The 24,085-nt window shown below is 37.3% G+C and overlaps 1 long non-coding RNA gene across 1 annotated transcript; it reads right to left on the bottom strand.

The window, feature by feature from the left end:
• Positions 1–15,055: 15,055 nt before the first annotated feature.
• LOC131540218 (uncharacterized) lies at positions 15,056–18,108 on the bottom strand. The gene is made up of 3 exons (XR_009271220.1): positions 17,995–18,108; positions 15,698–15,796; positions 15,056–15,553 (listed from the first exon to the last, which is right to left on the bottom strand). It is a non-coding gene; the product is annotated as an uncharacterized LOC131540218 (long non-coding RNA).
• Between the last annotated feature and the right edge of the window lie 5,977 nt (positions 18,109–24,085).

The raw sequence follows: 24,085 nt of genomic DNA on the forward strand, positions 1-24,085 counted from the left end.
TCATTTTTCATCATTTAGACTCCCAACTGCAAAACTAGTTTATCTTGAAGTGAGGAACAGAAAACAGAACTAATTTATTTTATTTTTTTTAAACAAAGAACCTGGAAGCAGTAATAATGGAAGCAGTAGCTCAGTAGCTTTATAGTGTAGCATAGGTTCACATGGATATAGGGTTCATATTTTACCCTGAGATAAAGTTATGTCATGCTGCTGAATCTACAACACCACGGCAAAAGAAGTCATATTTTGCAGTTCAAACCTAATGTGATAAGACAAAAAGGTTGTATATCAAGAAATAATAGCAAGGAAATACATCTTGTCCTAAGGAGTTGCACGCAATGAAGCCTACAGGACAAGCTGTTAAATCTGATTGACTGGCAAACTCTGAAGAGGTACTGTTGAAATTAGTCTGATGGATCCTTCACCGAATAAACTCCATCAGTTACTGAATACTGTTACCGAATCAACACCGCTTTATTATTCGGTGATGAAATATTTGAATGAAATACATTAAAAGATATCAAATATGTATGTATGAAGTACTACAATTTACTAAATACTAAAATTGAAATAAAATAAAACCTAAATAGAAATGAATAAAAAACAGTTACTAAAATGGAACTAAAACTGAAAATATGAAAATAAAAGCCAATTCAAAATATATGTATGTATGTATGTATGTATGTGTGTGTATATATATATATTTTTTTTATTTATTTTTTTAATTGAACTGTTCAAACAGAACATGACTTGCTCTCTCAGCACTCCAAAATTAAAAAAAAAAAGAAAGAAAATTACTCACACTCAGGCCATCTCAGGCCAATTGCTTGCTTTTTCATCGGAAGAGATTTGGAGAAACTTAGCATTCCGTCACTTGCTCACCAATGGCTCCACTGCAGTGAATGGGTGCCGTCAGAATGAGAGTCCAAACATACGATACGATACGATACACTTTATTGTCAGACAAAGTCTGAAATTTGTCTTGCGTTACAGCAGGTTCACTCAAAATTGCAATACTTTATCACATAAACAAGACTTTCTCAAACATAAAAAAAAACAAAACAAAAAAAAAAACCTTGTAATCTCTGGGACAGATTTACCTTTTTGATGAATTATTCAACGCTAATACAGCTTGATGTACAAATGAATTCTTTAGCTTAATTCGACTGTATCTTGGGACCTTATACCGTCGATTAGATGGCAACAGCACAAATTCATCATACAACACATGATTAGGTTCAGAGACAATATTACTGGCTAGTTTTACAAGATTATTATAATAGGATAGTTCATATGCTTTTTGAAGTGGCTGACCCACTATTTTGGAGCACATTTTTAGTAAGTTCATTAGCTTTGTTTTTAGACTAACAGATAGACTCATATACCAAACTGAGTTACAGTATTGCAAAACACTCATGATTACAGACATAAAAAATAAGAGGAGAATCTGCTTTCTTACTCCGAATGACCTCAATCTACGGAGAAAGTAGATTCTTTGCATTGATTTTTTGCAAATACTATCTATATGATCTCTCCATGATAATTTGCTGTCTATCCATACTCCTAGATACCTGTATACTTCAACTTGTTTGATGTTCTCTTCATGTATGACAACAGGTGTTGTGTGAATGTCTGAAGCAAGCCCAAATACTATCTCCTCAGTTTTTTTGATGTTAATACTGATTTCATTAAAGTCACACCACTCGACCAATCTATATACCCCCAATTGATGCTGTTCTGAACACTCTTGGTTATTCAATAATGATATTAACACAGTATCGTCGGAGTACTTTAAAATATATTGGTCAGTCCTGTTTGATCGACAATCATCTGTATACAGAGTAAATAACATAGCAGAGCTTACACAACCCTGAGGTACACCAACATTTGTTTTTACTTCTGTTGACAAGACATTGTTCACTTTAACTCTTTGGGTTCTATTGGTAAGAAAAGAGATGTACCATTTAATTAAGTATGGATTCACGTCTAACTGCATTAGTTTCGACACAAGAGTGTTAACTTGAATTGTGTTGAACGCAGATGAAAAGTCAAGAAATAATGCTCTAACATAAGAGTTACGTTTATCTAGATGTTTGGCAATCATGTGCACTAAGGCAGCCACTGCGTCCTCGGTACTGCTACCTTGTTTATATGCAAACTGACACTGATCAAGTTTTCTTTGACATTATCAGCTGATAAAAACATCACAGCAATCCACACGACTCCAGTCCATCCATTACCATCTTGTGTAGCAAAACAGTGTTTTTGTAAGAAACAAATAATCAATTAACTTTAAATCTTATCATTTCTTATATAATGTTTCTCATCAGCTACATAATTCAGATCAGATCAGCAAAGTGACAAACTGATGCTTAGGAAACTTTAATTGAAAGGGCCTATAGCCAGTTTTACCCCAATTTATAAGCTTTTTGTCAGGAGCACATCTTCACAGACTTCCCCTGGTGTCCTGTTGGGTAGAAGCACTTGACTTTTGTTGAGCTCTGTCAGCGCTACTCTTCACCGAATAAACTCCATCAGTTACTGAATACTGTTACCGAATCAACACCGCTTTATTATTCAGTGATGAAATATTTGAATGAAATACATTAAAAGATATCAAATATGTATGTATGAAGTACTACAATTTACTAAATACTAAAATTGAAATAAAATAAAACCTAAATAGAAATGAATAAAAAACAGTTACTAAAATGGAACTAAAACTGAAAATATGAAAATAAAAGCCAATTGAAAATATATGTATGTATGTATGTGTGTGTGTATATATATTTTTTTATTTTATTTTTTTATTTTTAATTGAACTGCATCAGTTTATACTGACCACACACACACACACACACACACACACACACACACATGTATGTGTTTGTGTGTCATGTTGAAAAAACATAACTTACAAAAGCACATAACAAAATTACTAAAACTTAACTCAAATTAAAATGAACTTGAAAGTACAATATAAAAGCTAGTTAATATTAATATAATTAAATATTCTATAATATAAAATATAACAAAAAAAGCAAAAACAAAAAACCCTTTCTACGTGTACTGCATTAAACTAACCAGGACTTGTCACAACACTTACATATTGCTTAATTTAACAATTTCTGTCAATACTGTCGACTTGATTGCACAGATATGATCTGAACTGAGCTGGACGATGACATCACTGAATCAACGATGAACTGACTTTAACTAGAAAGTGTTTACTATCGTCCTTTTGCATTATCGACACACTATTTTCCTGTTTAACACTGTAAATCTGGCTTTGACACAATCTGTATTCTATAAAGCAATCTACAAAAAAGGTGACTTGAACTTTTGTTGTTTTGATTGCTTCTAATGTCCTCATTTGCAAGACGCTTTGGATAAAAGCGTGTGCTAAATGATTGAATGTAAATGTAAAATATGGTAGCATCGCTGCACTACAAACCCGCAGTGTAGAGCAGTGTAAGGTGAGCCTCTGTGGGTCAGTTTCTCCTCTCTGTGCAAAAGCAGTGGGCAGCAGGGCCACATGATGGCAGTCCATCTACACCTCTCACTCCTCTTATTACGTCCTCTTTTTCTGTCCCTCGAGAGAGCTGTGGGAGAGGGACAATGCCATTGCTCTCAAGGTTGAAGCTGGGAGAGAAGCAACCTCAGTGTGTCAGAACTGGTTTTAATACAATATAAATCCTGGTGTTGAAAAGGCTTATAGAGTAAAATATATTAACGGCGTCCCTCAGACTGGCACAAACTGTGGCCCCTGGCCCCGCTGTCCTCCTTGACATACTGACGAGAGCTGCAACTTCCTACAAACATTAATACTTCACACATTCAGTTTTTCACATTTTATATGACCTTAACTATCATATTATTATTGTAAATGTTCTGAAAAGCATAAAACTAATACATGCACACCAGTGACAGCGTGTCAGTTGAATTCTGTAATGCTGCTGGGCAAACATAGTTAAAATATTAAGCTGTATTTTGTTTTTTATTGTATTTATTTTATTCTTGTGCAACTAAACTAAAAAAAAAAAAATCCGGTTAAGGGTCAAACCTGTGGTAAAATGCACTGAAGCCGTTTGTTGCTTTAATACATGTTATTGACAATAATTAGTGACTTTGGAAGAATGCTTTTTAAAATACATATATCATATTTATCTTTGAATTCTCCCTTTTTAGTGTCTGTTACATCAGTTATTTGATCAACATCCTAATCCGAGAGTCACTGCAAAAATTACTTACAGTCAGTGCTAAAGAAAAAATTTGGGAACTTTTCATGGCATGTCTTGGGTGAAATTACACCACTGTTATAATAATTGCTAGGCTTGGAAAATTTTGACATGCTAGCTATGATATCATTAGAACCATCTAATTTAGGCATCAAGGTGTGATCATAGTCATATCAATTGCTATGTGTTGAAATCATTTACTTGAAACTGTTTTAGAAGAGCCAACATCTCCCTTTAATCAACACTCGTTTATATTTAAAGCTCTCCATGATGAATTTCTTTCCTACACAAAATAAATTGTATATAATTATATGACTTTGCCACTTTAGTGCAACAATTTCATATTTTTACTCCTTCACTTATTGATTATTATAATTAACATCCAAAAGAACAGGTTGCTGAAAGACCAGCATTTAACTGTTGCTTTGATGGAGATGAACTGTTGTTTTCAAGCTGCTCTGTTCGTTGTGGCTTCTGTTCAAACAGAACATGACTTGCTCTCTCAGCACTCCAAAATTTTAAAAAAAAGAAAGAAAATTACTCACACTCAGGCCATCTCAGGCCAATTGCTTGCTTTTTCATCGGAAGAGATTTGGAGAAACTTAGCATTCCGTCACTTGCTCACCAATGGCTCCACTGCAGTGAATGGGTGCCGTCAGAATGAGAGTCCAAACAGCTGATAAAAACATCACAGCAATCCACACAACTCCAGTCCATCCATTACCATCTTGCGTAGCAAAACAGTGTTTTTGTAAGAAACAAATAATCAATTAACTTTAAATCTTATCATTTCTTATATAATGTTTCTCATCAGCTACATAATTCAGATCAGATCAGCAAAGTGACAAACTGATGCTTAGGAAACTTTAATTGAAAGGGCCTATAGCCAGTTTTACCCCAATTTATGAGCTTTTTGTCAGGAGCACATCTTCACAGACTTCCCCTGGTGTCCTGTTGGGTAGAAGCACTTGACTTTTGTTGAGCTCTGTCAGCGCTAATCTGAAATGTCTATATCTCTTATCTGGACTTAAAGTCTGTGCGGGCAGCAGTCTAACACTTCAGTTTCAAACAGCTGATAAGATCTTGGATCTGAGAGACAGACAGGGGGAAGGTGGGCGGACGCAGTTCTCGAGTCAACTGTATATAAATACACAACAGCGGGGAAGTCTGCAAGGACTGACGGTTTTGCAGAGCACCTGTTTGGCTGCCTGGCAGCTTTCTGACACGGTTTCCTCCCTGCAGATCCATCAGGACAGGACCGGCGCTTGTATTTTGAGAATACTGACATGGTGACACTGCCACAAAACAAAAACAAGAAGCAGTCAATCAAATGATTGTTGGACAGTTCATCAAAAACACAGTCATCTGGCTGTTAGAAGAGCCAGACTGCTCACATGCAAACATACAAACACAAATGGAGCTCTCCAGACAAATCAATCAAAGTTGGGGTTTTGGGGTTAAAATTATTTAAATATATAGAATATACAACCCACATATGAGACTTTAGAGCACAAACCACACTGTCAGACGCAATAAATGCTCCATCTGGAGCCTATAAGCAAAAACAAAAAAAACAAAAAAAACTGGGATGTCTACAAAGCAATAAATACAGAAAAAACAGAGCAATAATCCTTATAAAATCAAATGAGCTGAGTAAATCTTACTTATCTGTTATATAAATAGAACCAAATAAAAATACGATATTAAAGTAGCCAACTTGTACAGTAGCAAATTTGTAGCAAAAATCACATTTATTTATTATAAATGTATGTTTTTATTTATTATTAATTTATTTATTATAAATGCATTTATTAGATTATAAATTTGTTTTTGTTTTTTTCTTTATTATAAATATAATATTATAAAGGATGTAATTGTTATTGTTCACATTATTCATTCAAGAATAATTATATGTTATTTTAGATAAACAATTACACAAACTAAAAACACTTTTAGGTGCGCAAACCAAGTATAATCAGTTGGTCTTTTTATAGAACACAGTGAACAGTTTTACACATATAGCTGCAATGATTGCAGTTGTCAACTCTGTTGTTCGAGTTGTTGTAAGAAAAACAGATTTTTGGGAATTTATAGAAGAACTGAGCTGAGAAACAACTCAATATAATTAGCCTGACAATCAACATTTTCTAAGCACTTTCTTTTGCTGACTATTTGTCATGTTTTGTACCCTGTATCATACAGTGTCAGGTAATCTGACAGTTGCACTTCTATAATGTTCTTTAGAAAGGAGAATGACGTTCCCATCTCACCCACATCATGAGTCATGCATCCTGTTCTCGTCACTTTTTGGCTGCCGATATGCTCTCATACCACAAACTGGTTAAACTATCATTTTTAAAGCGCTTTCTAACTAATCAGACATGCAATACCCCCACACTTGTTCTTTTCTCTGCCTGATTCCCATCATGCACAATTCCCTCCTCTCCTGCTATTTGCATTCTGGAATGTTGAGAAATCATTCACACACTCACATGGACAGAATCATAATTAAATCCATCAGTCTCTGCTCTGCTGAATGTTAAGTGAGTGTCAAGACTGAGCTACAGACAAACAAACAGTCTGCTTCTTGTGCTCGGGAACATTCTATTTGTTTTGTTTGATAAAGAAAGACTTTGAGCAGGGAAAACAGAAAACTGGCCATAAAAAGCAGTTAAAAAACGTCACAAGATAACCACAACAAACAAAACAGTGTTTATATGCACCATTTTAAATCAGTTACGCTAAGATCACGTACAAGAGACAGCTGAAAACTCATCTATTCCAGGAGCACTTAACTGCATCCTACTAAACACAAACTATATATATATATATAGTATATATTTCAATTTAGCTTTCATTTCTTTTAATTTCAGTTTTAGCATTAGTTAACAATTTTAACAATGATCACCATCAGTCAAGATTGTTAGACTACTGAATTAATTATTTTTGTTAATTACGATTCTATTTCCTTGGCTGCAGACCACCAGAGGGCGTAACAGAGTGGAAAATCTTCCTGTCCTTCCCTTTGTCGAGAACCTAATATAAAAGCTGTCACCTCGTGACCTTAATGACGTGTCTGTCTATAAATACCTGCTTACACGTCATCACTTCCTCTTTCGTCTTCTCGTCAGAGAATCTGCAGTGGTGTGAAGTGCAGCTAATTAGGAATAAGTTCCGACAGCTGTATCACTGCAATACCTAGTAAACACATTGTTATCGGGTGAGCGTGGTATTTCCGAACCGCCCGTTGGAATTTTAAGTATTAAAAAAAAAATTGTGGGGGTACTGGTGTTTCCATTTTACCTTCCTGATTCTTTAGTCTAAAAATATGTCCGCACAGTGTTCGTCTTGCCAGGTGCAGATGGAACTTGATGATGGGCATGACCAGTGTCCGAGCTGCCTAGGCGTCAAGCATCTTAGGGAAGCTCTGGAGGATCCATGCATCCATTGCAACATGATACCCCTAGCAGTGCGACGTGCTCACCTCGCAGGGTCAAGGGAAGAACAATCCGTTTCAGATAAGGAACCAGGAGTGATTGACAGTGATGATTTGGCGGATGGTCAGAGTGAAGGATCGCTTGTGCAGCGCGGCAGTCGCTAAAACCTTGGCGCAGCAGGGAATTTCTTATGCAGGGGGTTGCTATGGGTCCACCGCCTGCGAGAAGGGAAATCGTTACTACAGACGCCAGTCAGCAAGGCTGGGGAGGTGTCTGGCGACAAATGGGTGTGAGGGGAACTTGGGGAACAACGATCCAGTCCCAACACATCAATTACCTAGAACTGAAAGCAGTGTTCCTAACACTAACTCATTTCTCGTACCAATTGAGCAACAAACATGTGCTCATACGGTCAGACAACGTGTCGGTTGTATTCAACATAAATCATCAGGGCGGTACGAGGTCACTAAAACTCCTTCAGGCTGCGCACGAACTTTGGGTTTGGGCAGACACCCATCTGTCTTCCCTGAGAGCAATACACATACCAGGGCACATGAACAAGTTAGCAGACGCGTTGTCACAAAGCGCGCCTCGGGCAGGGGAATGGCAACTCCATCCAGAGATAGTGCAATTAATCTGGAACACGTACGGGGCAGCAGACGTGGATCTGTTCGCGAGGAGTCAGTCAATACAATGTCCGAGATGGTTCTCGCTGAGCAAGGAAGTGGGATCGCTAGGGCTGGATGCGATGGCCCACAGTTGGCCGAGTGGTCTCCTATATGCGTTTCCTCCATTCCCGATGATTTGGTTAGTTCTCAGTCACATTCGAGTAACGGGTCAGCCGTTGTTATTAATAGCCCCTTGCTGGCCGAACAAACCGTGGTTTCGGCTCCTTCACCATCTTTTAACGGGTCCGCCAACCCAGTTGCCGATCAGATCAGATCTCCTGACACAGTTGAACGGCAGGTTACGGCACAATCAACCTCAGACTCTGAAATTGTGCATCTGACCGTTGGGGGCAGACTGTATCAGAATAGGTGGAAACTGTTTTTACGATGGTGCATCGATCATCAGTTGAATCACCAAAGGTGTTCCATATCTGACATTTTGGAATTTTTGCAAAGTTTACTGACGATGGGCCGATCGTACTCCACAATAAGAGTTTATGTGGCGGCGATTTCAGTGCACAAGGGGCTCATAGATGGTTGCTCTATTGGGAAGCATAAATTGGTGGTTGCTTTTTTAAAGGGTGTTAACTGATTAAATCCTGTAGATTCATGATTCCACAATGGGATCTTAATGTTGTTCTTGATAACCTTTGCATGTATCCGTTTGAACCACTGGCATTAGCGGATATTAAATGGCTTTCTTTGAAAACCGCTTTTTTGATGGCCATTTCTTCAGCAAAACGTGTCAGTGAATTAAATGCGCTCTCTGTGGCCCCTCAATGTTTACAGTGGGGTCCAGAAGAATCTAAAGTGATGCTGTGGCCAAACCCAGCTTTTTTACCAAAGGTTTTGTCCAGTAGCTATGTTAACACACCAGTGATATTGCCAGCGTTTCACTCAGTAGACCTCCAGATGCATCAAGAACTTTGTCCTGTGAGATCCCTGCATGTTTACGTGGATAGGACAGCTCCCTGGAGGACTACTGATCAGTTATTTGTTTGTTTTTCAGATCGTGAGAAGGGTTCTCCTGTATCCAAGAGCAGACTTGCTCATTGGATAACCGAGGTCATCACAAGCTCTTATGCCTCTGCCCATAAAGTCCTCCCCAATCCAGTGAAGTGTCACTCCACACGTTCAGTGGCAACATCATGGGCGGCTTTAAGGGGAGTTCAGCTCACAGACATTTGCGCAGCGGCAACTTGGAACTCACCTTCCACGTTTTCACGTTTCTATAGACTTAATGTTGTTTCTGCCCCAAACAGCTGCTCAACAGCGGTGTTGGGTGAAGGAGCACGCATATGAGAGAACGTCATTTGGTTTCATGGGGATTGACAATCGGAATAAAGTGAATTAAGCATCTCATATGTTTGTATGTTGTTCTTTTTTAACAACCTTGAATTATAGTCGTTTCACTTCTGCACAGAGTCACATTTTCTTATTGGTGACAGTACAGTTATACCAATGCATGCTGACAAGACCCTCATGACAGATTTTATATTCGTCTTCCACTCTGTTACGCCCTCTGGTGGTCTGCAGCCAAGGAAATAGAACGTTGGTTACGTATGTAACCGTGGTTCTATGACTGGTGGAAGACCACCAGAGCCTCTGGTCACTCGGGTCAACGAGAAGACTCTGAGGAAGTGATGACGTGTAAGCAGGTATTTATAGACAGACACGTCATTAAGGTCACGAGGTGACAGCTTTTATATTAGGTTCTCGACAAAGGGAAGGACAGGAAGATTTTCCACTCTGTTACGCCCTTTGGTGGTCTTCCACCAGTCATAGAACCACGGTTACATACGTAACCAACGTTTTATTTCAGCTTTTCAGAAACCATTTTAATGTTGTTTTATTTTCATTTTTCGTTTTGTTTGCATTATTTCAAGTTTGTAAAAATTAAAGATAGGAAAGGAAGAAGGTACACTATTAAAAAATTATTGTAATTTTAACAGTAAAAGACTGTAAGAGGCTACGGTAAAAGTTCCCTTACTCGATATGATGAAAAACTAATAGATCTAATGGGACATGTCATGTAATTTTACAAGCAAATAGTGGTTAAAATCTCCCTGACAGTCTCTCCCATTTATTTAATAATTTATTTATTGTTATGTATTTATTCTATTAGTTTTTTTAAACTTCATTTTTATATTGATTATACATGTATTATTATTTATAATTATTATTATTCATTTATTCATCATTCATTTAAGAATAGTTATACAAGAATAGTTTATGTAATTGTACAGTAAAATTTATTTTTATTTATTTATTTTTTAAAGTGAAAAACTGTAAATTGACATTCCCAGAATTATCTGTGTGACAGCTCACTGAAATAACTATGTTTCACCAGTTTTTTTGCGCATGGATATTATCGGCTGATTACACAGCGAATCCCCAAAACCCCGGGGTAGTAACCAATCTGTTTGACTGCCGATACACTTGTCCCAACCTGCTCAGTGAAAAAGAGTGAGACAAAGCAATCGAGGAAGAATGAAGAGCAGAAAGAAAGGAAGGAGAATTGTCACAGAGCATGTGTCAGAGAGTATTCAAATGCAATCATTGTAAATTATACCCTCTGCTGGGTTGTTGCAGATTTCTGATGAACACTCAGACTCTGCAGCCCACAACAAACAAACAGACCCAAACGCACACACAAGCAATCAAAGTGTGAAGGAAATGTCATGTTGTACCCCCGGTTCGTTCTGCACTGTCTTGTCTGTTAAAAACATTGGCTGCAGGACCGTAATCTGACAGCAGTCAGACTGAATCAGTGCTATTATACATCACATACAGATGGCCAGATGAACCACACTAAAGCGCTCAGGATTTTTAAAACAGCTGTGTTTGATTCCTTCTCAAGGAATATATTTATGTACAGCCATGATCACAGAAACACCTGCAGGAGACTGATATGATGGAGTAGAGTTTGAACACTGTGGTCTCGCTCACCTCTTTATTATCTGAGTAATAAGACACAAGAGGCCAAGCTATACTGTGAATACAGTCACAGCTAAAGTGTGTTGTTTTCCCCTCTCATTCATTACCTCGTAACTAATGTAAATTTAAATAACATAAAATTATAAATGAACACACACACACACTACTATATATATATATATATATAGTAGTTAAATATAGAAATGTAATGTACAATATTAATAAAAATCACCATTAACATATTACACATTTCAAGGACATGTTCTTTGATGTTCTATTAATGTGGTAGGAAATAAAACTGTCTCAAATCAGTATTTTTCATCAGCTTTAAAAATATCGTTTGACATTTTGAAAAAATCAAAAATTAAATGTATTATTTTATTAAAATAATATATGTATGTATGTATGTATGTATATATATATATATATATATGTATTATGTCAAATTTTTCTTAACTGCATGCATATTTGTCCTATAGTGTATTATTGTTTATAAAAATTACATAATACAAGTTTAAATATATATTATAATCTAAAATTACTAATGATATATATATATATATATATATATATATATATATATATATATATAACATGTAAATCAAGGGCATGAAGAGGTGTGAGAGAAAAAATGGAATCATATCAGTAGTGTTTTTTATCAGCCTAAAAAAAATCCCCTTATAAATAAATAAATATATAAAATGTTTTTACGAGTCAGCAGTAGAGACTTTTATGTTGAAAAAAACTCAAACTGAAGTTATTTTTATTTTTAACAACAGCTTGTTAGACGCAACCAACAAATGGTTGTAGCTAGAAGGGATGCAGCAAAAACTGTAAGCTAACAAAAAATTACATTTTCTACCTATTAGATTGTGTTTTAGTAATGCCTACACCTACCCCTTACAATAATTGATGTGTGCATGCCCTGTAGTTTTTGCTGTATCCCTTCTATCTTTAACCCTAACAAATCACATTGTGATTTTGTGCATTTGCCTGAAAAAAATAAAAAAAATGCCACTGGTGCTGTGCAGTAATAAGACGATTATCACAGCTGTTACTATACTATGGATTGTAGAACAAGCATTCAGCAACCAGGATGCCAACTATTCTTCTTACAATCCATGATAGGACACAAATACAAATTAAAAGACAATCTGCCTTCTATATCCTTCTCTTTCTCTCAGGTAGAGAGATGAGGTGACCCAAGTCAGTCAGCAGCAGACGTGCTGAATAATCAGGCTGTTAGCTCGCTAATATGAGCGAGGGGATTTCTTCTCCGTACTGCCCCCAGCGACTCCTCTCTCATTACACAATCCCCACAGGAGATCTTCAGCCTTCACTAGCACACCTTGCGATCAAAACGTCCTGTCTTTGCCACTTTAATCCCTGATCTGAGACCAGTGCTTGGAAATTCCGCTACAGTGCGTCCCAGTGAGGATATTTCAGACTGATGATCTGAAACCAGGTTTCTCTCCCACACCACTTAATGCCCATGAGAAATGTTTTCCATATGTTAATGCTGATTTGTATTTAATGCAGCACATAATATTGCCATTTTTATAATTCGTTCATATGTTTAACAAACCATGAGAATAAAATACACACTAGAGTGCTCAAAAAAATCAATTGTTAATTGAAAAGTTGTAGTAGTTTACTATGTACAGACACCGTACTTTTATGCCCATGTGTGTTGTTTTAGCTCTAACTGCTACGGGCAGCTGCGATTAACACTTTATGCACCAGCAATATTAAAATTTATTTATTTTAGATGATGAATCTGTATACCAGAATAGCTTGGGCCATATGTTATAATAAAATGGCCACAGTTGAGTAAGTGTGGCACAAGCAGTTTTGGCCAACAGATGAGGGTAAGAGCATATGTTAGTGAGGGAGCAGGATAATTTATCTAATCCTGATGAGTTGTTAAGCTGTAGTGTCTGCCTTGTATAAATAATTAGTGGCTTGTTTAAAATCCATTGCCACATCATGAATAATGCATGAAAGGGGTGGGGAAGGGCGGTGCTAGTATAGAAGATCTATTGATTGACAGTGGGAGACAGTGTGGCCAATGTGACCTCTCTGTCTGATGGATCATTTATCTCTCTCACAGCCCATGCTTCTTATCAAGAGCAGCCAAACCTGCTAACTCTTTAACCTGAGGCAGCACTGGATGACTGCAGGCATAAAAAGCTCAGTTTCCCCATTTAAGTCGTGATTCTTTTCACAGTCAAACCATGAATCAAAGCTGAGGACATTAACTCTTTTTGAGCCATTCCATCAGTGTATATGCAGACTAGCCAATGGCAGTCGAGTATCAGTTGCACGGGGAGCGGAACTCGGACATCTTTAGGTTTCAGCGCCATAGAGAAACATTAGAAGATCCGAAGCTCGCATCGGTTTTATGGGGTTTATGCTTCAAAAATGGAAAAACAATGTGTCTGGGGTACTCGTAACACTGATTCCAGGTATCCTGAGAGGATGGGCGATATAATTTATTTTATTACATTTCCTGAATCCAAACAAAACAGAGCAAAATGTCCCTAAGTATTCACCCCAATACAAATGAAGACAAAAACGTTCATTTTCTGGTTGTCATACACTCATTAAGTTACAGATTTCATCTGCTCAAGCAGAACTTTAATGTTATCTTGTGCTTTAGCAAGGTATCTCTGGCTAAAACTAGCTAACGTTAAAGTTAGTGAGTCCATGCTAACGTACAAACCTAAATAGCGGACTGTTCTCGCGTCTTGTACAGTGTAGGTCAAAAACACATAAACGAAGGTCTACATTTCAGTGCCTCTCCATATTAAACTGGTTAAATGTACATTAATTTAATCGTTCCCTGCGATACATGAACAGTGTTGATCCTGCATGTTGTCATCCGCGATCGTGAGGACCGACCGTAATATGAGACTTCTCCCGCTTACATTGTGATCTGTAAACCCTCCTTCAAGTTACCCACCGTATTTATTTTTAAATATGTTATAAATCCCTCCATGGAATATTTAATTCCCATTTGGTGGCCTTCTGTGTCCAAAATTGTGCAAAAACATTGTGGGACAAGGTTTTCACACTGTAGCTGTCATTGAAAGACAGTGAGCAACTCCGTTTGTTTGTCCGAGGAAGCAACAGTAGCTAAGGGGGGCAGGGCTTACCGATAGATCAATTGTAACTACAACTGACAACTTCACTGAAACGACACCATTTACTCATTTGGTTACAAACACGCTTTACTTTTTGACACAGATGTTGATGTGTTTTTATACATGTGCAATGAATGCATGAATGCAAGCACCAAAATGACACCATATAAAATACCAGGGTTGTGAAAAAATCTGAATAATTGGCTCATTTTCAAATGATATGATTTGGAATTTGAACTGAATTGGTCACACCCCAAAGGAAGATGAACTGGAATGTCAGGAATTGGAATTTACTGAAGATAAATTAACTCTGGGAAATGCAGTGTTCACACCCTGGTCCACTAATGTTCATATGTTTCAATTCATTTTATTCTACCTTACATTCAGATTCCAATTGCAATTCTGCATCCTGGTTGCTGCCTTAAATTACACTCAAATTCAATCAAATTTAATTTACATTAAAAGGCACTCTCAATTCACATGCCATACACCCATAAAAATAACATGTATTAGACTGCGTTCATCCTTTTATTTTTAACAATAAACATACAGTATGGTAATCTACACTCTTCAGAAATCACCAAAGGCCAAAGAGGCCATGTGTTGTACGAGAGAGTGTTCACTCAACTCAACAACACCAAACAAAGCCCTCAAAGCCATAAGAGAGCGGCTAACAAAGGCCCGAACAAATAGAGACTTTGATTGGAATCGAACATGTGAACAGAATCAACACTGTGGTAGCAAGTTCATGCTATCCGTCAAACCATGTGTTTACTCCTTGGCTTCCAAAACTTCCAGTCTTCCATCTTATTCCCAGATAAACTGCTCCAACTTCACCCCTGCAAACTTTAGTTTGAATTTCTTAGTAACTTGTCACTTAATATGCCCTCAACTCTTGAGCTCTCGAGACACACTGGATTTAGCATGTGCCATTTTTCAGTATTTGTTTATTGCTTCTTTGTTATATCTCTGCTTGAATGGATATCTGTCCGTATCCTGAGGGACAAATGGGGAGACCAGGTGTGGGGAAAAGTCTCTCTCTTGTTTTTGACCTCCTTTATCCATCTCTGTCATTCTTTCCCTTCACTTGGCTTGAGCGTTGTTCATGCTCTGTGGAGTAGCTGTAACCTCTGGTGAAACACAAGCGACGGGAGGTAAATCATTCCGACTGCATCTGGGCTCAAACTCACCCTGCAGTATTTCAGCACGGGTCTGACCTGAAGACTAATAGCAATGTTTTAAAACCATACAGCCACAGAGCACTTTCCGATTACCTTTGCTGATTGCTCCAGCGCTTTACTTCCTGAGCCATGTAACTTCACTGATTTCTCTTTGGATGAATAGAGGCTGTTGTTTACCAGTGTAGACGTATGCTGTAAGTCAAAAATTCAATCAAAACCACGTTAGCGTTCCGCTATCGAACTATAGCAAGGGAATACATTTCTTTGAGATTATATTTCACCGGCATGCAAGGTTTTTCTGTATTTTTATGATAATACGACATGCCCAAAGCAGATTTTGAATCGGTTGCCGAGAATTCTATGGAAAGATCGGTGGCCGGCTGTTGATAGCCATCAGCCTGCGTGTCATCACAAAGTGTGATAATATTGTATCATTATGCAAAATGTTTTATCTCATGGCAGAGAAATCAGAACCATTTCAATGTGGAACAGAATGAGGCCAGGATATTCTTTCATGGATCATGTTCACCACATAGCGATGGCAACAACACATCGGGATCGTGACCGGAAATCATTCATTTTCAATAGGCGATTTGAGCTGTTCTGGTGAATGGTGCAACATGCTTGGGCAGAGTTTAAGTGTATGCGAATGGTGACGTGCCACCAACCAATGGGACTGATTGGACTCCTTATACAGTTGGATACACCTCTATTTAGAATTGAATGCTTATTGTTAGAGAATATGGTTCTTTACTCCCAAATGTTTTTTTTTTTTTTTTTATATATAACTGTCAAAATCCTTTCAGTGCCACCTCAACCCCAACTACACAGACTGCCAACACACTCTCACCAGGCACTTGTTATCCTTCAAATGTCTAGAAATTTTAACTTTGAAAGGTTAAGTTTGATATAAATCTTTCAAATTGTAACTGATTTCCTATATTCCTATAATTTTCTGTTTGTTTTAGAAATGGAAAAGAACCCGCAAGAGTGACCAGCTCTGTTCATTTGAGGATACCATTTTCCTATTCTTCAATAAAAATAGATGTATAATTGAAATGGCTTGCTACTCTCAGTTTCAATAATATATGAGCCTAAGACAATGGAAATAAAACATATTGCTCAATTACTTGTCTGGCTGCACACAAAAATATAACACGACCAGGGCTGCGTTTCCCAAAAGCATCGTAAGCCCTGTGTAGTCTGATTGATGAATGAATGAGCCTGTTATTTAAATAAACCGGTTAGAAAGACTTTGCATCAATGTAATAATTTGCTTGCTGAAAGATTCACTGATTCTGACTCACTGACTGGATTTTCAATGTGTAGCTGAAGATGCATATTCACAAAAAGGTTTTTAAATAAAACAACAACAACATAGCAAGTGTTTATAAAGACAAATGAAGTTGACAAAAAATTGATCACCACAATTTCCTTCACAGACACAGATCTGGACAAAAAAAGAAGTGCAGCAAGACTCCTCCATCGTGCACTGAAAGCATCAGACTGCTTTGTCTGAATGAACACATTGAGTCACGGCTGTGTAATATCTACTTCTTGACTGAGCGCTGCGGAGAGATGAACTGATGAACAGGAGATGACTGCAGTGTCCATATCTTCAGCCGCTCAATACTCATTGAGTAAATTACCCAGAGCGCATATCACAGGTGAACCCGAGATCCACTGTTTGTTAATGGCAGAATAGAAGCTTTCCCGGGTCTCAAGGACAGCAAGGGACGCTTCAGCGGACATTCACTAACATACGCGTTTGCACTCTAACTCGCAGCTGTGAGCACCAAACGAAAAATCAATGAAACAAGTTTTCTGTAATTGAATGTGAGATTCTCCTCTGGCTGAGAAGCTCTAGAGGAAATATGGCTGTAATCAATGTAAGTGCCGTTATACAAAACCATTTAGGTGTCAATTTGAGGCACGAAGCCAACAAGTTCGGCACTGGGCAGGGGAAGGAAAGGTCAGAATCTGACCCCCGTGTGATTGGCCAGCTCGGTCTGAGTCGGCTCACTGTCTGTAACTAGATTTTAACCGGTCGGATTGTCAGCTGAGACTGCAGATCTACAGGGAAGAATTCTAGCAAATTTTGATGCATTGGCATCCACAGTCCTCCAAATATGACTTCGCCTCCTGAATCAACATCTATTGCTGGTCCTCCAACAACATGATCAAGGGCATACTTGTATGGAATTAGATTTGTGCCAAATAAAATGAATGTAATTTTTAAAGAAACGTATGAAAATATCAAGTGAAACTGAATAAAATGTCTTTGAAACTAAAAAATAAATAAATTACAGGCAAAATCTTTGACCTCGTTTTTAATACACTGCAGGTTTTGCAACTGTTTTCTCATCTTTCATTCGTTGATCTGTACTTACAAATGCACTTCCAGAGTTTTCATTTACGCTTCTAAAGTTTTCGTTTACGATTCTGAAGATTTCATTTACGCTTCTGAAGTTTTCGTTCGCCATTCTGACACAAAGCTCTCGTGGGGGCGGGGTTAACAGCGGTGTGTTCTCATTGGCTACTGAGTTTTTGATTGACAGCTTCTTGACCTGGAAGTGAAGGCGTCAGTATCGTTGCGCCTGTGTGGATGTGAGCGTCTGTTAGCGGCTTCCTATTTCATTTTAATGATATAAAATGATATATAAAGATTTTTTATTATTATTTTATCAGTATTTTTCTGCTGCTACACTACATTGATGAGATGATTTCTTAGGAATAGCACAGATGAATGATATAATCATCATGATCATCAATCATCGTTGTTATCAGGATACTCACGGTAAGTGTTCTTGATTTAGTCCAATCACAGGACCTGGTTATCTACACACAGTTACAGTCTTCAATTAGATCATATTTGCTTCGATTAGTTCATATTTTCCCCCAGCACATAGATTGTACAGTACTAAATTTACTGTATCTGACAATAACCAATGCTATTTTACAAGCCCGCTGTCAATCACTGCGCTGTCAACTTTAGCAAGGTAAGCCTTTTACAAACAAACAAACAAACTTTGACAAATAATGCCTAAATATATATCCAAATGCAAAACCTAATACATGCAAATAATTATGACTGAAAACAGTTTCCAGCAACTAGGGTATACACAGTCATGATTATATAGGGCTATACAGAGCCATCTAATGGTTACACAGCGGTATTACAGATGATTAATGGTACATAACTTTGAGGTATTTTAGTACCAAGTTAATACTAATATATATATTAAATAATTATATTGTGTATTTATTTGTTTGAAATATTTTAAGTTTGAAATGTGCCATGGGAGTTCAAAGCAGTTTGTATTGTTAGACTATGATACATGTCCTTTCTCTGTTTCCAGAGAGAAGAGCAACTCTTCCATGAACTTCTGATGCTGACCCAGAGGATGTAGTGATAGTACCAGAGAGCCCTCATCAGACAAGAATCTTATTGTGTTCAGACACATCACCTTTGAATGACTGGGATCTTGATCTTCAGACACCTGATATTATGCAAATATCTTTACTTCTTTGGAGCTCTAGATAAAACAAACACTGTTCACAAGTACACAAGAGGTTGCACTTTATTCTTATTAGTCTATGCTGATCTCGAATTGGCATACCAACAGCATGTGATTGTTAAGGGATAGTTCAAAAATAAAAAATATATATTTTTAATTTTACTCACCCTCATGCTGTCTCAAATGCATATTACTGTACTTTTTTCTACTGGACAGGTAAACACAAGTTAAGATTTTTAGGCAAATAATTAATCTCTGTGAGTCCTAAAGATGCTTTAAAAACCACACACAGCGACCATGACCGTAATCCATCTGACCTTAGTTTTTAAATCAGTATCTTTTGAAGTGAAACAACAGATAAGAAAAACACTAATAATATAAACTTTTGACTATTAATAATCACTTCCACTCAACTGTCAAATGTGCATGGGTTACAGTTCACCTGTGTTATGTGGATTCTCAGAAATTGATTATTTTCTTAAAAATCTTTGTGTCAAGAAAGAAAGTTTTATATACATCTGGAAAAGCATGAAAGTGAGTAAATGAAAGAATTTTCTTTTTGGCGTGGACTATCCCGTAAAGACTGATATTGCACTCCAGTACATTACATACTCATTCACTGTTTTGTAACTTATACTGTAACAGGAACTGTTGAAAGGATCATTGCAGTGTTTAAAACATATGAATTTTAAACATTCTGTATGTTATGTTCTTGTGCATTTTGTGTGGTAATGTAAAATATAATAGTACTGTGCATTATGTATATATGCAGTTAGTGTTTTGTGGATTCTGGTCTTTCCGCTCACAACATAATTGCATCCAAGACTTTCACTTTGACACTTGTGTATATGCTATAGTGACAATAAAGAATGTCAATTTATTTGAATTAATTCATATTTTCATTTACATTCATTCAACTGGTTTATAAAAGTCACACTTGAAAGAGTTGATGATTGTTAAAAATGTATTTCCAATTTTAAATGTTAGATGATGTTAACTAAATAAAATAACTAAACAAAATGATCAGCATGATAAAAACAATTGGCAGCAAGAACATTGTTTGTGTGGGATATGTAATAAAATGAGCTTGATTGCCTGGTTGGAGTGAGACTTTCTTGACGTCTGAATATCACAGTATAGTATTGTATTTCAAATGTAACAGCTCAACCTAATTAGACCCTATAATGCAAAAGAATCAAGAGCAATAAACACATATAATAAGAGAACACTGGACATTATACGATATTTCCAGTATTACAGTACTTTAATAATTAAACCTCAATATGACCTTTTTCTCTCGCGTTTTCTCATGCTCCTAAAAGCTTATGTTGACAGAGTAGTAGCAACAGATGAATACAGATTGAATTCAAAACAAAACTCCTAACTTTATATCATTAAAATGAAATAGGAAGCCGCTAACAGACGCTCACATCCACACAGGCGCAACGATACTGACGCCTTCACTTCCAGGTCAAGAAGCTGTCAATCAAAAACTGATGAGAACACACCGCTGTTAACCCCGCCCCCACGAGAGCTTTGTGTCAGAATGGCGAACGAAAACTTCAGAAGCGTAAATGAAAACTTCAGAATCGTAAACGAAAACTTTAGAAGCGTAAATGAAAACTTTAGAAGCGTAAATGAAAACTCTGGAAGTGCATTTGTAAGTACAGATCAACGAATGAAAGATGAGAAAACAGTTGCAAAACCTGCAGTGTAAAACGAGGTCAAAGATTTTGCCTGTAATTTATTTATTTTTTAGTTTCAAAGACATTTTATTCAGTTTCACTTGATATTTTCATACGTTTCTTTAAAAATTACATTCATTTTATTTGGCACAAATCTAATTAAATAAAATAAAATACAATTTGATTTCATAACATGATTTTAATGCTAAATTTTGAGGCTCTCGAAATGAAAAAAAATCATCAATATCGGTTGTGTAATCTAAAGTTTCTTCAGAACTTTCTATGCATGACACTTGAAACCAGGGCCTAAAATTAACCCTCGTCAAGCGCCAAATGCGAGTAAAAATCGGCGTTGGCGAGTATATGTAACATGTGTCAGTCGCCAGTTGGCGGGTAAAACTTATATATAACAATGCAATGTAGTGTAAAGTTTGGTGTGTGTAAGTGCTACTGAAGTGGAGATTTATGGCTCAGTGTAGGAGAAAAAATTCATTTTGAGAAAACGGCCTTTAAAAATATGTATTGTAATTGAAATCTATTGACACAAATTCGTTCTACTAGTCTGAAAAAACACTTTATGAAAAACCAAAAAGCACAAAATCTCAAAATTGACAGGTGCATGAAAAAACAGTGTTTTTCCCTGCAGTGTCTCCCCTTAAGATTGTTTTAAAATCACTTAATATTTCAGAGCTTATTAAATGTTAAAAATAATGGCTTTCAGTTATACAATAATCCCACAACAGCTCATCCACAAACTAAACCTGCTGGGCATTAACACCTCCCTCTGTAATTGGATCCTGGACTTTTTAACTGCAAGACCTCAGTCAGTCCGTATCGGCCGCAACACCTCGAGCACTACCACACTGAGCACAGGGGCCCCTGCTCTTCACGCTGCTGACCCACGACTGCACTGCCAAGTCCAGCTCCAACCACATCATCAAGTTTGCTGATGACACAACTGTGGTAGGCCTCATCAGCAACAACGATAAAACGCACTACAGAGAGGAAGTGGCACAGCTGGCTGAATGGTGTGGTGCTAACAACCTGTCCCTCAATGTGGGTAAGACAAAAGAGGTTGTGATGGACTTCAGGAGAAACTCTGTTGACCACCCCCCACTGACCATCGACGGCTCAACCGTGGAGAGAGTCGGTAGCACTAAATTCCTGGGGGTGCACATCACAAAGGATCTCACCTGGACCACCAACGCCACGTCACTCAACAAGAAGGGACAACAGCGCCTCTACTTTCTCCGTCGGCTGAAAAGGGCAAGTCTCCCTCCACCCATCCTCACCACCTTTACAGGGCACCATTGAGAGTGTGCTGACCAGCTGCATCACTGTCTGGTATGGGAACTGCAGTGCTGCTGACCGCAAGACCCTACAACGGACAGTGAACACTGCCGCAAAGATCATCGGTGCCCTCTTCCCTCCATCCTGGATATTTTCCTTGCACGATGCTCCAGCAAGGCCTCCAGCATCGTGAAGGACCCCACCCACCCTGAAAACTCTGGAAGTGCATTTGTAAGTACAGATCAACGAATGAAAGATGAGAAAACAGTTGCAAAACCTGCAGTGTATTAAAAACGAGGTCAAAGATTTTGCCTGTAATTTATTTATTTTTTAGTTTCAAAGACATTTTATTCAGTTTCACTTGATATTTTCATACGTTTCTTTAAAAATTACATTCATTTTATTTGGCACAAATCTAATTCCATAGGTTATCACCCTTTCTTGTAAACATCATCTTATTTTAGCTTAAGAATTAGATGTGTGGGTAGAGGATGTAAATATAATTTACAAAAAATTTACAAAATATCTTCCTGGAACATGATCTTTACTTAATATCCTAATGATTTTTGACCTAAAAGAAAAATGGATCATTTTGACCCATGCAGTGAATTGTTGGCTATTGCTACAAATACTGTATTACCGTGCTACTTATGACTGGTTTTGTGCTCCAGGGTCACATATTGAAAGTCATGGTCAGTCTGCACGATGACTGGGAGTGAAGGAGAGGGTAGTGGGTGTGCTTGTGTGTGGGGGACAGGCCTGTGTAGGACCAGAAAGAAGGGGGGCTGGTCTCATTAGGATGGTTTGTAATTACATTCTTCTTTGTTTAGAGATCCTCTGACAGGAGCTGATCTTCCAGCTTTAATAGTTTACTGTCAGTCTGGGTGTCTCCCACTGCCCACTGTCTTTGAACATTTCCACCGAAGACCAGCCGGAGCTCTGACCAGACATCCACTGCTGCAGTCAATTATTAATGGCAAAGGCGTGTTTCCCTTTATGACAGTGATTTTTCATTGATATTATAATCTTTTAGATACAAAGAAGCTCGGAGCTTAATATCTTGTTTGCATCAGTCGGAGGACAAGGGATTAATTTAAAAAGATCATCTGGTGATATAAGGAGGTAAGAGAAATATCTGTTCATAATTAGTTTTCTCAGAATCATGGATATATTCCACGTGTTTTCTTTTAAACAAATAAAAAATAAAATAATAACTACTGTTAATTTAAATAAGAATATCAATTATGTATCCTTCTGTTGAAATATCCCATTACTTTGGTATTTTAATGAGCCTCCAAATATTTTATATATATATATATATATGCAATTTAGTCATAAGTGGAACTTTCCCAAAGTATTTATTAATTGATAGCTCACAATTACTTTAGATACATTTGCTTAAAATTTCAACAAACTGCTATTACTTTTGTTGACTTTGGTATTAATAGGTATCCTCTCTAATAGCCATCACTGTTCTTTTTAGTACCTTTGTTTAGCTGTTTTCAGTAGTTGCCTCAGTCAGTGTTTAGATTTGTTAATTGCTTATGACATTTATGATGTGTACCAAAGCTGTAATTTTCATCACTATTGACTTTAGCTATTAATTTTGACAATCAGATAAAATGATAGGTTGACTCAGGCTCTGTTTCTGTTGACATGCTAATTAACCCAAGAAAAGGCAAAACTGTGTTTTACCTCCCACATGAACATCTGGCCTGCATCAAAACTGCAGGCCTCTTCAGTTCATGACTAACTGAGTGGGTGGTTATAATGTTAAAATTTAGGCAGATTTTAGCTCGCTGAAAAATGTAAAATATTTGTGACCCTGGATCACAAAACCAGTCATAAGTAGCACGGGTATATTTGTAGCAATAGCCAGCAATACATTGTATGGGTCAAAATGATCAATTTTCCTTTTATGCCAAAAATCATTAGGATGTTAAGTAAAGATCATGTTCCATGAGCATCGTAAATATATCAAAACGTAA

Source organism: Onychostoma macrolepis, chromosome 05 (assembly GCF_012432095.1).
Source record: "Onychostoma macrolepis isolate SWU-2019 chromosome 05, ASM1243209v1, whole genome shotgun sequence".
Taxonomy (NCBI): Eukaryota; Metazoa; Chordata; class Actinopteri; order Cypriniformes; family Cyprinidae; genus Onychostoma; species Onychostoma macrolepis.